The sequence below is a fragment of the Erinaceus europaeus genome, chromosome 8 (genome assembly GCF_950295315.1).
Source record: "Erinaceus europaeus chromosome 8, mEriEur2.1, whole genome shotgun sequence".
Taxonomy (NCBI): domain Eukaryota; kingdom Metazoa; phylum Chordata; class Mammalia; order Eulipotyphla; family Erinaceidae; genus Erinaceus; species Erinaceus europaeus.
In genome coordinates, this window is record NC_080169.1 from 119,731,352 (window position 1) to 119,746,504 (window position 15,153).

At 39.2% G+C, this 15,153-nt stretch overlaps 1 protein-coding gene and 1 long non-coding RNA gene across 2 annotated transcripts in view; one reads left to right on the forward strand and one right to left on the reverse strand.

The window, feature by feature from the left end:
- Positions 1 to 15,153, forward strand: part of CNTNAP2 (contactin associated protein 2) — a 2,382,269-nt gene that overhangs the window by 1,217,603 nt on the left and 1,149,513 nt on the right. The gene's annotated exons all lie outside the window — the stretch shown is intronic.
- LOC107522810 (uncharacterized) overlaps positions 9,479 to 15,153 on the reverse strand; it is a 31,075-nt gene continuing 25,400 nt past the window's right edge. The window contains exon 3 of the long non-coding RNA XR_009551252.1: positions 9,479 to 9,778. This is a non-coding gene — a long non-coding RNA (uncharacterized LOC107522810). The remainder of the gene's footprint in view (positions 9,779 to 15,153) is intronic.

Sequence of the window (15,153 nt, forward strand, 5' to 3'; positions counted from 1 at the left end):
CCACCTTTTCATCAACAGATCATACCTTGTCCAAGTTTTACCCTGTGTTTTCTGTAAATTTCACATATTAAGTGAAATTATACTGTACTTTTCCTTCTCTTGCTGACTTATGTCACTCAACATAACTCTTTCAGGTTTCACCCAAGATATGACAAAGGAGATTTTATTATTCTTATAGATGAAAAGTATCCCTTTGAGTATATATACATCAAAAATTTCTTAGCCAATCATTTATCATTGAGTACTTGGGTTACTTCCATATTTGGATGATTGTGAATTGTGATGCATAGATTTCTTTGGCTAGGGCTTTATTTGTTTTTTAGATAAATTACTAGGATAAGGATTATTTTATCATAAGGTAGATCCATTCCCAATGTTCTGGGGATCTCCACACTATTTTCTACAGGTGCTGAATCAATTTACATTCCTACCTGCAAAAGAGAAGTTTTCTTTTTTGTTTCCCCCATATTTTCATCAGCATCTATAGCTACTTTTTTTTTCTTTCTGAAGTATGACATTTATAAGGGTAAGAAGTGGTTATTTATTTAAAATTCTCTGATAACCAGTGATGTTGGTAAATTTTTCATATGGGGGTCGGGCGGTAGCGCAGCGGGTTAAGCTCATGTGGCGAAAAGCACAAGGACCAGCATAAAGATCCCAGTTCGACCACCCGGCTCCCCACCTGCAGGGGAGTCACTTCACAGGTGGTGAAGCAGGTCTGCAGGTGTCTGTCTTTCTCTCCCTATCTCTGTCTTCCCCTCCTCTCTCCATTTCTCTCTGTCCTATCCAACAGGGAATGACATCAACAACAACAATAACCACAACAAGGCCACAACAACAAGAACAACTAAAGGGGGGAAAAGTGGTCTCCAGGAGCACTATATGAATATAGAGAATATATATGTAAGCATATATATATTCTTAGTCCTTTGATTAATATGCATAAATAACTTCTCCCATTCAGTAGGATGCCATTTAATTTTATGGAAAGTCCTGCTGTGTTGAATGTAAAACATTAATTCCCCAATAAAGAAATTAAAATAATAATAATAATAATAATAACAAAAGAAAGTCCTTCTGGTAGTGAAGAAGGCATTCCTGTTTTCCTGTTTATTTATTTGTTTAAGAAAAACTACTAGTTTTATTGATACTATTGAAATTGTCCCACTACTTTAAGACTATTTTCTTCTTTTTACAGTCCAATAAAATTAACAAAGGTCAGACAGAATCTGAATTTTCTTCCTCTATTCTCTTGCATGCATCGTTGATTTTTATATTTATGGCTGATTCCATTAAGTATTCTTTCTCTTTTTAAATTTTTTTATTATCTTCATTTATTTACTGGATGTAGACAGCCAGAAATTGAGGGGAAGTAGAAAGAGAGAGAGAGAGAGACCTGCAGTACTGTTTTATTATCACTAGTAAAGTTTTCCCTCTGCAAGTGGGGACCAGGGTCTTGAACCTGGGTCCTTGGGCATTGTAACACATGTGCTCAAACAGGTGTGTCATCACCCGGCCCCTAAGTTATTCTTTCTACATCTATTTATATATTATGCTTTCACATTCAAGTGTGTGTGTGTGTGTGTGTCTGTGTGTGTGTGTACACTCACTTTGCCAGAATTTTCAGAAGAATGGTATGGTATTCTACTTCTGATATTAATTGATAATGTTTTCATAATGCAGTTGATTATTTTCCTAACATTCATCACTTTTAGTTGGTTGGTTAGATGGTATAATTATAACATTATTGCAAACCTCAACATATGTTTACATCTAGAATTAAGCATATGTTTCAAATATCATTAGTGTGTGATGTCAGATATAGTCATTAAAATGATAAATAGAACTTATTGGCATTATTTTAAGAATTACAAATGTCAGAGCTTGTGAAATAGAAAAAAAAAACCTGCTATGATAAATATTGATTTTTCTCATTAATTCAGATATAGAATAATTTACTACTCACTTATTTTTCCTTGAATTAGCTTTTATTTATATTTAAAGCCTCACATATAAGGTTATATTTTTATTTAAGTTCATTTTAAATATTCTGATTAGTTTCATGCACTTACTGAAAAATGAGCAAAATTAATTTGAAAATATAAAACATGAATAGTTTATCTTGGAATTTCAAATTGGGTGCCAGATATGGAGTGCCTGGTTGAGCAGACATGTTACAATGAGCAAGGACCCAGGTTTGAGTCCCCAGTCCCCACCTGCAGGCGAAAAGCTTTAAAAGTGGTTAAACAAGGAGCCAGGCTATAACACAGCAGGTTAAGCGCACGTGGCACAAAGTGCAAGGACCAGCATAAGGATCCTCCTTCCATCCCCTGGCTCCCCACCTGCAGGAGAGTTACTTCACAGGTGGTGAAGCAGGTCTGCAGGTGTCTGTTTTTGTCTCTCCCTCCCCCTCCCCCTCCCCCTCCCCTCTCCCTCTCCCTCTCCCTCTCCTACATCCCTTACTCTCCCACTTCCCTCTCAATTACTGCCTATGTCTATCCAATAAATAAATAAATGAAATTTATTTTTTTTAAATAATAGAATATTAAGAAAGAAAGAAAATGAATTTTGTGGACAGGAGACAGCACAGTGGCTCTCCAAACACTTTCTGGCCCAAGGCTTTACTGTTGCCAGGACCAATCTCCTGCTCTACCATAAACCAGACCTGAGCAGTGTTCTGACTTAAAAAAAAACGTACTTTACATATCAAAAGATTCATTTTAGAAATTACTGTGTTTGTATGTAACTGTTAACAAGATATTTATTGCTCATTTTTATAGCTTAGTAAAAGTCAAACACAGCAAAACCATCTAACATGTTCTCTGTCCTATCATTTCTCTGTAAATAGGATGTTAGTAATAGACTGAATGGGAGTATGGTTAGCCCTCCCTCATCACATATCAGACATGTGATGTTAGTAGGTAAATTTGACAATATAGTTTATCAGTGATTTACAATAAGCATTCACTGAGTCTCACATTAAGCAAGTCACATAGTTTAAATCATGTGGGGTTATTTTTCACTCTTTTAAATAACCCTACCAAGTGTGTAGGGTTATTTAAAAGAGTGAAAATGCATACTAATTAACAAACTAGTAAAATCAAAACTGCTTTTTCTCTATATATATGGTTAGTAAAATCCTTTTGTTCTTGTCTAGCTCTTTTCATTTGTGTAACTTCAATAAAATTATCATCACTTAAGTCAATTAATAGATCTGAGAGTGGCTGAACTGTCATTATGAAATCAGGGATCATTTTCAAAAGTTCTAGATTTTATAAACAACAATGAAAACTAGTAGAAATAGGACTACAGAGGTACTTATGGGGAAAAACTCACAAGAGAACAGTAGCATCATTGTTCCTACTACACAAATGAGAAAAAGTGAATTCACTGCTCTAGAATGCATCATGTTAAACAAGCAAATGGTATAGGCGTTGGTTTGTTTGCAAGCTTAAGTCATGTAGTTGATTCAGTTCCATTAAAAAAATACCCGACAAGCTATTGTGTGTGTGTGTGTGTGTGTGAGTGTGTGTGAGTGTGTGTGAGTATGTGTGAGTGTGAGTGTGTGTGAGTGTATGTGTGTGAGAGTGAGTGTGTGTGAGTGTGTGTGTGTGAGTGTGTGTGTGAGTGTGTGTGAGTGTGTGTGAGTGTGTGTGTGTGAGTGTGTGTGTGTGAGTGTGTGTGTGAGTGTGTGTGAGTATGTGTGAGTGTGTGTGAGTGTGTGTGAGTATGTGTGAGTGTGTGTGAGTGTGTGTGTCTGTGTGAGTGTGTGTGTGAGTGTGTGTGTGTCTGTGTGTGAGTGTGTGTGTGAGTGTGTGTGTGTGTGTGAGTCTGTGTGAGTGTGTGTGTGAGTGTGTGTGTGAGTGTGTGCGTGAGTGTGTGTGTGAGAGTGTATGTGTGAGTGTGAGTGTGTGTGAGTGTGTGTGTGAGTGTGTGTGAGTGTGTGTGAGTGTGAGTGTGTGTGAGTGTGTTGTGTGAGTGTGTGTGTGAGTGTGTGTGAGTGTGTTGTGTGAGTGTGTCTGAGTGTGTGTCTGAGTGTGTGTGAGTGTGTGTGTGTGTGTGTGAGTGTGAGTGTGTGTGAGTGTGTGAGTGTGTGTGTGTGTGAATGTGTGTGTGTGAGTGTGTGTGTGAGTGTGTGTGTGTGTGTGTGACTGTGTGTGCATGTGTGTGTGTGTGTGTTAACAAGGGTCTGTGCACATGTGATTTCACTGTCTGAGGTGCCATTTTTTAAATTTTCATTGAAATAGAAAGAAACACCTCATCTAAAATATCACAAAAAGTTAAGAAAGCAAGTACAGGATTACTTAATCTCTGCAATAAGCTATAAAAATATCACCAGGATAATTTTGTCTCGTGTTTCTGGAGGTCAGGAGCATGAGCTCAAGCTGACAACTTGGTCTGGAACTCATGAGGACTCACTTGTGGTCTGAGGACTGCTGGCCTCTCCTTGTATCTTCATATGAAGGAGGAGAGAAAAGATAGTCTTGTGACCCGTGTTGGGGCACTTGTCCCATTTATAAGGGCATCACCCTCATGTCCTCATCCCATCCTCCTCCTTACCTCCCAGAACTCAGCCTCCTGTGTTCATCACACAGCTAGCTGGGGATGGGTAGCAAATGTTACCCAGACATGACATCCACAACAAGGATTTTGTAGTTTGGGATGGTGCCCCCATTTGCTACCCAGTTCCTTGTTAAAATCATATTAGAAAGCTGAGTTAGGGATTATTTGTTTTGTTTTTTGATCACCTGTAAATTAGATATGGCCTCAGAAAGTAAACTGTGAGATGCAATCCTCAGAGAAAAACTGGGTTTGCAGTTAAATTGCTGAGAACATCGTTCCTCTAAAACACATTTTCTGAGTACTTAGAGTTTTGTGAGACATTACATCAGGCTGTAGGACTGATGTGCCTGGACTTCTCTGCCCTCTCTGTCTATGACTCTCACTAGTATTTCATTGAGTTTTCATTAATTGCATTGATTCTCATCAATATTTCATTCTCTTTTCTGCTCTACATTTCTGCAATTCTCAGTTGGTGCTTTTGAAGCTAAGCTGGGTTTTCACTGTGCACTGATACCATAATATCAGCTTTAGTCTTTGTTATATCCATGTAAAGGTGTTTTATTTTCTTGGTATCTAAGGCATTCCATGTGCCTTTGCTCCATGAAATATAATCTAAATCAAATTTATTCCATATAAATAATAGTTAAGATTGAAATGCCAAAGCATATTCCCTTTTCATTTTGAATGTTGATTGCTAAATATGCTGATTCTAACACTCATTCTGTTGTGCAGTCAAGCTATTGCCAAACAATTATCTTTTGATTTTTTTATCTTAATATTTAATTGGATCAGAATAGTTTTTGAAGTCATTTAGAATTCCATTTTATGGTATAAAATTTGTGAAATATTGCACTACTTGATAATTATGCATAATTAGGAAGAATGACAAAAGAGCTAGCTTTTTTTTTTTAAAAAAAAGCTTTTTAAAATTTTCCAGTGGAGAAATCCTGAATGAAAATAGAGCCAGTGAGACATCCTAGAGTTTACACAAGCCTGTTGTACAAGAGAAACAAGCTATGGGTGTATTTGAACTTTGTATCAGCTATTATACCCACAAGTACAAACGGAGAGAAGAAACACGAATTACCAGGGTTACCTTACTCTCTGTCATTTGGTGCAATATTAAATCTATCTGTCTTGTCTCAACTATATGTAGACATGCACAGTCAGTAGTCCTGTAAAATATTACTATGAAACTAAATGTCACCATTAAGACCTAGGTATCAGAAAGATCTATCGTAATAAATGATAACTGAGGAAATTTTTTAAAAGACTGTTGTCTCAGGGGTAGAGATTTACATCTCCCTAAAGTAGATAACAGCACATGTCACCCACCATCCCTCTCTTCCCCATAGGGCACTGGCCTCCCAACCCCCATTCACCTCCCTCCCCGCTCTACCTTCTGAATCTTTTAATCTGCTGAAATTGATTTTCATTGATTAATGTCTCACCCTGTATTTTTGTTTGGTTTGTTTAATTTCATCTATTTAGATAATAATAAAGTGTATAACTTCTCACTTGTGTCTGAAAACAGAAAAGTAGGCACCATATTCTTAGCAATTGTTCCTGTTTATTCAAAGCTGAATTTTTGTGTTTTTTTTTTTTGGGGGGGGTTAAAGATAGCTCACCCAGTAGGCCCAGAATGTTGGTAAAATAGCTTACTTGGACAGTGTACTGCTTTTCTATATATAGTATTTAAGTTCTAGTCTAGCCTCCATGTGGGAAGGCCTATTCCCAGACACAAACTTCCGGCCTACCCGCCCTATTGATCATCAGATGCAGGGGTCCAGAAGGAATGTTCCAGGACAGTAGGAGTGAGCCACCTGTATCTTTTCCTATGTAGCAAGAGACACCACCAGAGATCATCAGGGTAATGCTTCATGAACAATCCTTTAATTGAACAGAAAAGCAGGGTTTATAAGGGGTTGCAGGAGGAAGTGACATGTGTAGACCCTATATGGTAGGGAGGCAAAGGGTCTGGGGAGGGTCAGGACTTTTCCAGTAATTGTTGAGCAGGATGTTTAATTGGTGAAAGGGATGAGGAAGCAAGGTTATCAGTAACCAGCAGCCAGAGGGGGGTCCTGAGGGCAGAGAGAAGGTAGATCAGATATGATCAAAGGAATGGAATAGGTGAGGAAGTAGGGAGGGGACTTTCAGACAAAACAATGATTATGTAGATAATAAGGGAGTGGGCTGTTGTGAGGCAGGGAGGCTGATAGGCAGGGCAGATCCTGGAGGCTGTGTCCTCCCTTGCTCAATCTCTTAGTAGAGAGACTGATAGGAGTGGTCCTGCCCCTCAGGCACCCATCTTTCATTGGGGGAGGCCCGACAAGCTCTACCATATCTTCACTATTCCCTACACCTCCAATGGAATTTTGCCTCTCTTTCTTTATCTTAAAAAAAAAAAATCACTCATACATGAAGCCACTGAAATAAAATAGATTTCTTAAATCAAAGTACAGCAAAATTAAATCCATTAGATCTTGCATCTAACACAGTGCAGTCATAGAGTTGTTTCATAGTCTAAGTGGATGTCTTTCAATTTCTAATGCACTTCCTTATAAACTGCTCTGCATTACTGAGTTATCCTTAGTGAGTTTCTTACTGCTTACAGATTTATTTAAAGTTATAGTGTAGCACTTGTGCTTTCACCTTCCGTTATTTGCAAGTCAACTAGAATAGGCTTTCTAACTTCCCTATTGGATTGAAATGCTAGGTAAAAGATTTCTGTCTGATGTGTATCATTTAGCTCTGAACCATCTGATGCTCTCTGTTCTCATTTTCACCTATCCACTACACACTCTCAGAGCTCGTGGGTTTCTAGGAGACCTTGTTTAACTTTATTTCCTATGTTACTTTATCATTCGTTCTGTCTCTACCATGTGCATTTATATCTTAAAAGTTGGTGATCTGGCAACTGGAGAAAGAACTCAGCCGGTGCAGAACTGACCTGTATTTCTGGGGTTCCTTTTACAATTTCTAGTGCCCCGTGTGTTATACCTGAGGGCTGATTTGGCTTCTCTCTTTTCTTTCTCATATGACACTCATGCTATTTAAATAATAATAAAATCTTGATACTATCTCCACCTAACATTAATCTTGCTCAAAATTTCATTCTGTCCATTTATCTGACTTTCAACTTTCCTTCCTGCCATGCATAAGATTAGTTGTTTCTTTAAGGTTCATTTTATTTAATAATTTTTAAACTTTATTTTTGTAATTTTTCCCTTTTGTTGCCCTTATTTATTGTTGTTGTTGTTGTTATTGTTTCTGTAATTGTTGTTGGATAGAACAGAGAGAAAATGAGAGAGGAGGGGAAGAGAAAGATAGACACCTACAGACCTGCTTCACTGCCTATGAAACGACTCCCTTGCAGGTGGGGAGCAGGGGCTCAAACCAGGATCCTGATGCTGGTCAGCACACTTTCCACCATGTGCACTTAACCCCCTGCACCACCACCTGGCTCCCTATTTAATCATTTTTATTTGGGGAGGTTAATGGTTTGCATTTTCAGTTACTGAGACACCTCAAAGGATTGTTTTTGTTTATTTATAAAAAGGAAACACTGACAAAACCATAGGATAAGAGGGGTACAACTCCACACAGTTCCCACCACCAGAACTCTGTATCCCATCCCCTCCCCTGATAACTTTCCTATTCTTTAACCCTCTGGAAGTATTGACCAAAGGTCATTGTGGGATGCAGAAGGTGGAAGGTCTGGCTTCTGCAGTTGCTTCCCCACTGTACATGGGTGTTGACAGGTCAATCCATACTCCTAGCCTGTCTCTCTCTTTCCTTAGTGGGGTGGGGCACTGGGGAATCAGAGCTCCAGGACACATTGTTGGGGTTGTCTGTCCAGGGAAGTCTGTTTGGCATCACGGTAGCATCTGGAACCTGGTGTCTGAAAAGAGAGTTAACATACAAAGCCAAGCATATTGTTGAGGAATCATGAACCTAAATGCTGAAGTAGTGAGGATGAAGAGTGAGGGCGGGGGTTACTCCTTTTTGTAGATAACTAGTAGGCATATTTTAGTTATATTCCAAAGGGCCTGTGGCTATTCTAGTTTTTTTTTTTTTTTCCCTGAGCCTGAAATCTGATATGCAGGTAGATCCAAGTTATTGTCTGAGGAGATGATGTCATGGCTGGAAAAAGGACCAGAAAGATGGATTATTCAGTTTAGGAGCCTATGTGACCTCTGCATCCCTGTAGATCTGAGCTCACATTCTGTGGTCATGAGTAGGAACATTCCAAACTGCTCCAATATCAGGACCCATCTTCCTGAGGTATAGCATAGAGTATCTTGTCCAACCTCAATTCCTGATGGGGTAGAAAGAATTCTTATCATCTTGTAATATTTATCTGAAAAATCTTGTAATATATGTCTGAAAAAATGTTGTAATAGGTGTCTGCAAAATACAAGCACCCCAAACTCAGGCCTATTTTCAGCATCATGCACTGAGATCCAATAGCCTTTTCAGCCCCATAATTTCCGTCCTCCCCAGAGTCCTTTGCTTTGGTGCAATACACCACACCCTATCTAAATTTAACATTGTGTGTTTCTCTTTCTATCCCTGTCTCTTAAGTTCCACTTGTAAGTCTGATTATCTGGTACTTGATTTTTCTCTCTTTTTTCCTTGTCTACTATAATGGGATTCCATTAAGTTCCAGCTAAGATGTTAGATGTGAGATGACATCATCATTTTTAACAGTTGTGAATGATTATGTATCTCATAATTTTCTTAGCTACTGATCTGTGCTTGGGCATCTGGGTACCAGACAATTTTAATCACAATATCTTTGTAGCATAATTTTAGGACCATTTGATTTACTGATTGATTTTTATAGCTGAAATTTCTTTTTAAAATTTTATTTATAAAATGGAAATGTTGACAGAACTATAGGATAAGAGGGGTAAATTTCCATATCATACCCACCCCCCAGAGCTCCATATCCAATCCTCTCCCTTGATAGCCTCCCTATTCTTTCTCTCTCTGAGAGCATGGACCCAGGATCATTTTGGGGTACAGAAGGTGTAATGGCTGGGTTCTATAATTGCTTCTCCATTGAACCTGGGTGTTTTCAGGTAGATCCAGCCTGTCTCTCTCTTTCCCTAGTGGGACGGGGATCTCGGTAGTCAGGGCTCCAAGACACATGGTGTTGTCCTCTGGCCAGCGAAATCAGGTTGGCATCATGGTAGCATCTGGAACCTGGTGGCTGAAAAAGAGTTAGATACAATGCAGAAGAAATTGTTGACTAATCCATGAACCTAAAGGCAAGAATATTATGGATGAAGACTTGGAGTCTCCATTTTGGAAAAAGCTAATAGGTCTATTTTAGGTATATTCCAAGGGGCCCATGACTTTACTAGTTTTTGCCTTTGCCTGATATCTAATATGCAGGTGGGCCCAGGTTATTGTGTAGGGAGATGGTGTCATAGTTGGAAAAAGGACTAGAAAGCTGGATCAGGGAAGAGAGTAGCTCCCAGTTATGGGAAGTCCTCCTCTACTTTCTTTTTGCAATGTCTGTCTCTCTCAGTTGAACTGCATCCCATTCACTTATCCCTTTAAGGTAGAAAGACAGCTATCATAGCCTAATCAGTCTTCTAGTGTCAGTCCTCCTGCCTTTCTCCGTCACAATATTCTCTAAGCCATCCCATTTCTTTCTTTGCTGTGATACCTTCCTTTCATCTCTCATACCTTCTCTCTGTGACCACAGTTTATTGCCACTTTATTTTACTTCCAGCCATTGATCAACTCCTTATCACTTTCTTCTCTTCCATATAAGTGATATTCTAAAGTATATAAGCTGCCAAGATGCCCATGTCAAGGTTTGAGTCCCCAGTCCCCACATGCATGGGGAAAGCTTTGAAAGTGGTGTCTGTCTCTCTCTCTCTCTCTCTCTCTCTCTCTCTCTCTCTGTGTGTCTCTCTCTCTCTCCCTCCCCCTCCCTCTCCCTCTCTCTCTCTCTCTTCTCTTTCTCTCTCTTTCTCTTTCTCTCTTGATTTCAGGCTGTCTCTGTTAAATAAATAAAGATAATTTTTAAAAAATTAAAAAGTTTTCTCTTGTTCTATGTAATCATCACAGAGTTTTAATCTAGTCTATTTCTGACCTTCCTGTGTTTGTGGATAATTCTTTGTCATGCTTAATATAAAACTGATGAATGATTGAGTGGATGGATATTGAATATATTTAAAAGAATTTAAAATTTATGGTAGAGGAAGGTGCCAGGTGTTGCAACTCTGGTTGAGAGCACATGCTACAATATACAGGGACCTAGGTTCAAGCCCCAAATCCCGACTTGTAGGGAAATGTTTTGCGAGTGGTGAAGCAGGGTTTCTGGTATTCTCTCTCCCTCTCTCTCTCCTCCTTCTCTCTCTCTCAATTTCTCTCTGTCTCTATGTAATAAATAAGTAAATATTAAAAATAATTTAAAAATATATAGTAGAAGGGGCCATAGACTCCACACACTACCATTCACAAATCCCAGGTTCAAGCCCCTGATCCCTACCTGCAGGGGACTAGGGTGAGCTTCACTATCAGAGTAACATATCTGTAGGTCTCTCTCTCTCTCTCTCTTTCTCTCCCTCCCTCCCTCCCCCCTCTCTGTGTATATATATATATATCTTACCTTTCCCTCTCAGTTTCTCTCTGACAATTTTTTTTTAGATACTATTAATTTACTTATTGTATCTCCTGGCTCAAACATATTCTGTTATGCCCATTTTAGACTCAGGCTTGATAATAATCATGTTTTCAATAAAATATCTAGGTGGTACCTGAAGTGGGGAAGGTGAGAATTAACAAAGAGTTCCAGAGCTAGAGCTGACATGGAGTCTGTCATGTGGAATGAATAGAATCACTGTTAAGGCTTGTCCATGGCTTGACAGATGTGGTTTGATGTCAGGCATTAAGCCAGCACCACCCCCATCCTGCATTGCTGATAGTATGGCCTGTTTACATAATCATTGTTTTTTTTCTGAAAGATCTCCACCCATTGATCTATCTTCTTTCTACCTCAAGACCTGCCCTGCCTGCAGGGTAATTATTCCTACCAGCTAAATCCATCACATTATTCCTACCAGCTAAAACCATCACAACAGCTAAAATCATCACAACAGTTGCTAAGGAAGCTTCCACCTTCCCAGCATGCCTTGTGCCTTTCTCCACTCCCTTTCCTAGCCATTTCCATTTCTGACTTGCCACTTCTGGTTTTATCCTATAAAAGCCTTCTGTTTCTGGTTTCTCTCTCTTCTGCTTCCTGACCTAGAGAAGGTCAGGCATGCAGACTGGGAGGTGGACACCAGCCATTGGGGTTGGCTCCATGTGGCCTAACCTGCTGCTTTCACACCCAACTCTGGGGCTCCCGCATGAATAAAGATATGTATTGCTACCGCCATGAGCTTGGTTCCTAGATCAGCTCTCCTGCCCGTGATGCTAGCCCTGCAGTGTAAACCACTGGAGATCGACCAAAGCTGGTCTGTGTCTACTTTCTGGTCCCTTGTTTAAGAAGTGTTTGGCTGGCAGCCCAGGAGGTAGATGAGTGAATGAAGTATTGGACTCTCTATCATGGAGTCCTGAGTTCAGTCCTCAGTACTGCATGTGTCAAAAGTGATGCTCTGGTTCTTTCTCATTAATAAATAGTAAAGTATATCTGTAAACATAAAAAAAGTTTGAAGGGGGTAGGCAGTGTTGTATCTGGTGAAGCACACACATTACAATGCACAAGGACCCAGGTTCAAGTCCCCACCTGCAAGGGGAAAGCTTCATGAGTGGTGAAGCAGTGCAGTAAGTGTCTCTCTGTCTCTCTCCCTATCTCTCCCTCCCCTCTTAATTTCTCTCTGTCTCTATCCAATGATAAATAAATAAATAAATTTTAAAATGGGATTTTAAAAAAGAAATACAGAAAAGTTTGAGGGCACTAACTACAAACCTTAGCAGACACCTCCCTGGTAGACATCACTATGTCATCAAGAGAATGGTTTCAACCCCCTAAGAGTTCTTCTTTCAACTTCCACTCTAAGATGATACAGAAAATCAGAAGGAGGTGGAGTAGATAGCATAATGTTTATGCAAAGAGACTCTCATGTCCGAGGCAGCAAAGTCCCAAGTTTAATCCCTCCCACCACAGTAAACCAGAGCAAAGCAGTGCTCTGGTTTAAAAAAAATAAAAAAAGAAAGAAAGAAAGGTAGATGGGGTAGGGCATAATAGAAAAGCAATGTGGTCATTGGGAATCATGCCAACTACTGTTTTCTTTCTTTCGTTCTTTTTTAATATTCATTTACATACTTATTTAGTTTTAATTGGATAGAGAAAGAGAAATCAAAAGGGAAATGGAAGAAAGAGAGGGAGTCAGAGATAGAAATAGAGATAGACAGAAGAGAGAGACAGATATCTTCAACACACTGCATCACCAATTGTGAGTCTTTTCCCACTTCAGTTGGAGACCAGGGATTGAACCTGGGCCCTTGTACTTGGTAATGTGTGCTCACAATCAGGCACAACCCCTCCCTTTAGTTACTGTTTTCTATGAGCTCCACTTCTGACTATATCACAGAAACAGCTGTGTGATTGAGCATAAATGGAGACAGTTGATTTTAGAGAGAGTCAAATTGCCAGTAAATAATATAAAACTGGGTAAGATACTCTCATTGCAAGGACATCCTTACAGGACCTAGAGGGCTATTTATGGTCCCAAGTTAAATGGTTGAATCAAGATCAAAAAGGTAACTCACCATGGGCTATACCTGCATTGTCAATGCTCGGTGGACAAACCAGACCATGCTTGGAGAAGAACCATGCTTGTGTTCTGTGATCCTGTTCTCTCTCTCTCTCACTCTCTCTCTCTCTGTCCCTCCCTCCCTCCCTACCTCCCTCCCTCCGTCTGCATCCTCTATCTGAAAATGGTAATTTCAATAGTAAAGCTCTGGCAACTATAGCAGAAAAAAAAGGAGGCTTATCACTTGAACTCCAATCTCTGAATTGACCTTCCTCCATACCATTCCAATGAACAATGTCCACCTTGCTGAGCATTTCACGGTTATATGAATTGTAACATCACACCACAAGCACATTGACTTCAAAATTGAGTGTTTCTTAACTTTATATTTTAACTTTATATTTATATTTATATTGTCAGCTAACTCCTTACCAAGTTTCATATATATGTCTTCCCAAGTTCAACATCGTATTTCATATTCTTATTACCTTTAAAAAGATGAGTGGATTATCTTCTAGAAATGCTATTTCAGATCTGGATAACTACCCCTCTCCATCTACCCTAAGTCAGACAAGGTCTTATTATTAGGAAAAATACACAGATCTCATCATGTCAGGCTGGATTCTGTATCTAATATTACACCATTGCAAACACTGGGCAGCCTAAAATTACTAACCAGAGGAAGACCAATTTATATTTTCTGTTTTTTGCTCTATCTAGCCTATGGGAAAAGGCATGTGTTATAGAGGCAAAAGGAACATTGATTTGCAAAGTAATCCTAACAAGATAGTGAGAGTAAACATTTGCACAAATGACATGTATGCTTTTATGGTTATAATATTATACTGACTTCATGGTGCTGTCCAGAATTTTAGGCTCTGGGTCATTTTGACATAATTAAGTCTCTTGGGATTACTTATGCCAGATATATGTCATTGAGAAAAAAGATAGTAATAGTAATTATAATTCATGACAGAAAGAAAATGAGATGAATGTCACATTTGCTATAAACCTTTGAACTTCCTCTTTATGGCACTGGAAGCATCAAGAACTCATACATTTATGTTGGTATGCTTCTAAAAACCCCTTCTGTTTCATTTGGTTTAAATCCCCCCTGCTTAACACTGCATTCTATTTATATAACCACTGCATTCTATTTACATAACATCTGTTAACAAGCACCACCCTCCCTCCAGGGCATTGGTGGTTCAGTGGTAGAATTCTTGCCTGCTCTGCCCCCTCTCCTTGTCATACCCTGATTTTCACCAGTCACTTTTCTCTCCACCCTCTCTGCTTTGCATCCTGTTCCCACCCTACTGGGCTAGTATATTTATAAGGACAAGATTGTAGTTTTTAGTTTAGTCTAGCTTGGTATAGCTTGCACTGCGTCCTGCATGAATAAAGAGATACTGCGTACAGCTCAACCATAAGTCCCTGGTCGTCTGTTACCCGCCCGTGAAGCCAGCCCGGTGAAAAAACAACACATTTACCGTATATCACACTCTAGGAAGCAATGTTAATGAATATTTTGATGGTGTCCTGAAATTCAAGTTGAAATACTGTTCAGATCAACAGCTTCTGTCTCTACCCCACTGAAGAAATGTCTTAGATATCAGGGGAAGGGGTAAAATTACCCAAGGAATTTTCCCCAACAACAGTCAGGAGCTAAAAAAAAAAAAAAAAAAAAAAAAAAAAAAGGCACATTTGTGAATGGCACTGTGAGGGCTTGAACCCAGGTCACACTGTAATGTGTGAGCTTAACCAGGTGTGCCCCTGATATTCTCCTTCTAAACCTTTTTTATATTTCTCTGGATTCAAATATTTCATTAGAACACTCTGGTCTTGGATGAAATATTCACTTGATAGTAATCCA